Source organism: Sinocyclocheilus rhinocerous, unplaced genomic scaffold (assembly GCF_001515625.1).
Source record: "Sinocyclocheilus rhinocerous isolate Xijiao unplaced genomic scaffold, SAMN03320098_v1.1 scaffold3063, whole genome shotgun sequence".
In the NCBI taxonomy this organism is placed as follows: Eukaryota; Metazoa; Chordata; class Actinopteri; order Cypriniformes; family Cyprinidae; genus Sinocyclocheilus; species Sinocyclocheilus rhinocerous.
Window position 1 is genome coordinate 468,286 of NW_015640469.1, and position 4,888 is coordinate 473,173.

Genomic DNA, 4,888 nt, shown 5'->3' on the forward strand with positions numbered 1-4,888 from the left:
TAGATTAGTCTAAGTTGAATCCAAAAAATAAGACTGATTACCCTTTGGTTAACTGCTAGTTGGTCAGACTAGTACTTAAGACACTGTCTTAACATAGAGGCTAAGTTTATGCAACTGGGCCCAGGTGTATATGACTTTATTCCTTTAGAAGAATCCAGTCTGAGTTATATAAAAAATTGTCTTTGATCTTTCAAGCTGTTTAATGGCACTCAGCAGGTGTTGCAGTGCATCAGTCCAAAATAAGTTAAATAAAAAGCACCCATCCATTAAAAAAAGTGTCTCCTTTTGCTAAAGTAAGGAAACTTTGCTTCCTTTGCTCCTGTTAACAAACGTTGGTTTTCACGAGACTCACCAGCGCATGCGCAATGCTGACCTCATACGTCATCAGCCCGGAACTGCTTCTGTGTACCAATTACGTATACATAGGATGTGTGTTCGATTTAAAAGCAACGCGGCTCAGATCGATCAGTGGTTGACATCAAAGTACCTCGAGAGCATTTTGAAAGCATAAGGAACCGTCTGTATGGTATTTTGATGTCATACACCGATCGGTCTGCACACGCAAACAATGCCAAAACCTAGATATTTTAGGCAAAATCGAAATCCTGGCCAGGACGCGTCCGGGAAAAATGGCATGTATAGTCACCCTACTTAGGAGCCATTTAGGGATTTACAATATAGAATCTTAATGAGATTGTGACAAGTGCTTAAGGATACTGAGCTCTACTATTACCATTGTGGCCCTGAACAAGGCACTTAGTCCCGAGCTGTGACAGAGATTCTGCAGTTAGGATGACAAGCATTTGTTAAATTAATCGCAATGAATGTTATCTGCTTATGTAAACAATGGGGTTCAAACTCTGAGACCAATGAATTATTTACATTTGAAATGAAGTGAAGGTGGACTGGTTGTTAGGTAGGCTTGACCGTCACCATGGAGTGTAGGTAAGAACCTTCAGACAGGAATCCAGTCGCCTTATAAACAGGTAGTTTGGGGTCACCGGATCTGGATCCACCACATCAGAGGAGACATACTCTAGTGGTTTTGCATTGAGAATGGCCTCAACCTCTACATGGAGTGTTCTGAGGACTTCTTCTGTGAGAATTTGGGACCCTACTGTGGTATGTAGGGCAGTTTTAACTGAGCGGATTTCACACTCCCACATACCTCTGAAATGTGGTGCATTTGGGGCATTGTAATGGAACTGTATCTTCTGTTTCACTAACTGGGTTTGAAGATGTGGACTCACGGCAGTGAAAGCTGTCTGTAGCTCTTTATCACCTCCTTGGAAATTGGTTCCCTGATCTGTCAGGATTTCAGAGGGGCCAAAGCAATCCACCCCTGTGGAATAGAAAGTTATTTTCATGAGGCAGAGTCTGGTGGGAGGGAGTTCTGCCATCTTTGGAATGTTCGGTTTAGCTTTCAACCTTTGACATTCAACACAGGAATGTTGATGGCAACGTATTGCTTCTCTCCCTCTGAGGATCCAGTAATATCTTTGCATTTCTATGAAGACCCTTCCTAGACTGCTTTATAAGAAGGTTGGTAATAGGGTGCTTTGGGTCCAAGACTATGGGATGTACTGTATTGTAACTCAAGTGGGTGGCTTGGCGTAGACGTCCTCCTACACGGATGAGTGCAGTTGATTCATCCATCTCGGGTGAAAATGTGAGTAGATGTCTGAATGAAGGGATTGACTTACCACTTGTGCGAGTATGATACTCTGTAGGAAAACTGCCTAATTGGGCCTCAATAAACTTCCTCCAGCCTGCAGGGACTCCGATGCTCCTGGTTCACCTGTTTTTCCTACTGCCCCATGCATGGATCTGCAAGTAGCCTCTAGGAGTTCCTCAAAGGTTGAGAACTGGTTAGGATCTGGCGGTGATGATCCAGTATCAGCTAAAGTGAGGCCACACAATTTAGTAGTATGGAGCTCAGTGGTGTCCTTGTTTAGTTCAATGGCAGGGCTTTCTGGCCATGATTCAGGTGGGCTAACTTTGCTCCAGTGAGAGTGGCACAGAGCTCAAGCCTAGGCATTGATTGTTGCCTTTTTGGAGATACTCTAGATCTGGCATGGATGAATGCCAGCTCAACCTGTCCTTGGTGTTCACTACGGAGGTATGCTATTGACCCATAGGCTGCCTTGGAGGCATCACAGAACATGTGGAGTTTTCGTTTCACCTCTGAAACATCTAGTGCAGCTGATACATTACACCAAGGCATGGTGATCAGTGGTAGATACTCCAGTTCAGCTTCCCATCTTTGCCAGGCCTGCAGCTGTTCAGAAGGAAGAAGGGGGTCATCCCATTCTCGTTCCTTTACCTACAACTGCCGCACTACGATTTTAGCCCTAGTGGTGAAAGGGATTATGTAGCCCAGGGGGTTGTACTGGCTGGCGAGGACTCTGTAGATGTTTCTCATTGTTACCTCATGATAGGATGGCAGGGGATGGCAGTAATGAAGCGTGTCTGGTATGCAATGCCAGCTTAATCCCAGGGTCATTTCTTGTGGGTCTGATTGACTGTCGTGTCCACAAATCCATAACTCAGTGTTTTCTGATCTGGCCTCTTCAGGGAGATGGTTAACCACTTTGGCCTCCTTGCTTGCCCACTGATGGATTTCAAACCTGCCTGAAACCAGTAGGGACCTTAATCTCTCAATCACCTCACGGGCTTCGACTGAAGATGCAGTGCTCTGTAAACAGTTGTCGACATAAAAGCACTGTTCAACTGACTGTCATATCTTCTCACCCTGCTGGCGATGGGTGAAAACATGTCTCTGAACTGCAAATGTTGCACATCATGGGATACAGGGTGCGACGAATGGAAGGACTTGCCACTCATACACATCTTGTATGTTGTAGGTTTTCCAGGCTTTAGGTTCTGCCACAAGAACCGTAGGAGGGGTTTATTTTTTGGGGAGCAGACAGACCTGGAGCAACATCCCTTTGATATCTCCACTGATGGCTACTTGATGTTCTCTGAAGTGAATTAACACTCCAAGGAGAGAGGGGCCCAACGTAGGTCCAGGTAACAACTGTTTGTTTAGATTTTCCCCATTGTAGGTGTATGAGCAATTGAACACCACTCTGTGTTTCCCATTGTGGGTCACAATATGGTGGGGCAGATACCATGATTCTGTAGACAGGGCTGTTTCTTGAAGTGTTATTTTAGTGGCGTAACCAGTGCTCTCCAGTTTTTTTATCTCTTCTTGGTACTTGCTAGCTAATCATGGGTACTTGGCTAACCGACGTTCAATGTAATGGAGGTGGCACATCATGGCTTCCTTTGGAGCATGTAGCAGAGGCATCAAAAGTGGGGTGGCGTATCGGTAGGGTGACCATACGGGCCATTTTTACGGGATGCACCTTTGCCAGGTTTTCTATATTGCCTAAAATATCCAGGTTTTGGCTGTTAGCACTGTGCAGATTGATCGTTGTATGACATTATTTCACGAGAGCTATAGAGAGCAGAGCAGACGGCTCCTTATGCTTTCAAAACGCTCTCGCAGTACTTTGGTGTCATACAACGATTGGTGCGCAGCTTCAAGTCGAACGAACGAACAAACACGTGCAAGTATTTGCATCGCTTTGATCGTTCTCACCTTCTCACGTGCGACGCGCCACGATTGGTCGATTATGTACAATACCTGCATGTTATTGGTCAAACTACTTTGGATGTTTTAGGCAATATAAAAATCATGGCCAGGACGTGTCCCGTATAAATGGCACATATGGCCACCCTACGTATCGTCAACTCCATCTTTTTTCTCCCGCACTGTCTGTGTCTCTAGCATTTTCAGCTATTCTTGGTCTTGTTGTGACCTTACTACCATCTTTTCATTGTGATAAGGCATGATGTCTATCTGCCATAGCCTTTCAACTTGATGATACAGTTCTGCAGATGGTGAGCAGTTAGATGTGAACAGAGACTGCGAGACTGGGAGTTGATCCTGGAGATGTTTTGAAGGTGTGACTGACTCTGCATGTGCTAACACCAGTCTGTGAGCATTAGGTACCTTCACATATTTCAGAAGTATGGAGTGCTTATAATGCTCTTTTGGGAGTAGAGCAGATTGTCCAGAGTGATCCTGAGTTCAACATACTGGGCTCTGTCCTCCTTAATGAAGTCTGAGAAAGTGGAACCTTCTGCTGTTGGAAGCCAATATAATGAGAGTTAGGAGGTGTAGGGCACAGCATCAACCCTGGGCTGAGATGTTGTAGCTGGGTATGAAGATTGTGGCACTGGCATTGTTGGCATGTGTGTATGATTTTTAGTCTTTGACGCACACAACTCTGGCAGGAATTAGGAGGTAAGCAAAAACACAAACCATCTCTCTGTGACGGAGTGAAAAGAAAATTAAAAGTTATTTAGCACAGTCACCAGACCAATGCTGTTGTAACGAATCCAGTCCACTGAAGGCAAGTGTAGTGAAGAACCTAAGTGCAGTTTCTTTACAGGTGAAATCCAAACATCCAAACATAATCCGAGACTTGACTTGACATGACACCAACAGTGTAAGCAGACCCACTCATTCTCAAAGCAAAATCTATATGTTGCTCAAGAGTCCAGTGAGGAGTATTGCGTGGCATTAAACTTGATATGTCCTTAATTAAACCAAAACGCAAAATGTCTTTTAGGAAGGTTTCATTAAAGTCTACCTGATAGTAAAGCTCACAGAAATCTGCCATATATTCCTCAACTGAGCGATTACCTTGACGGAGGCGAACTAGGCGATCTGCTGGGTTCATTTTTGCGCTTGTGTATTCTGTAACGAATCCAGTCCACTGAAGGCAAGTGTAGTGAAGAACCCAAGTGCAGTTTATTTACAGGTGAAATCCAAACATCCAAACATAATCCGAGACTTGACTTGACATGAACAGACTTG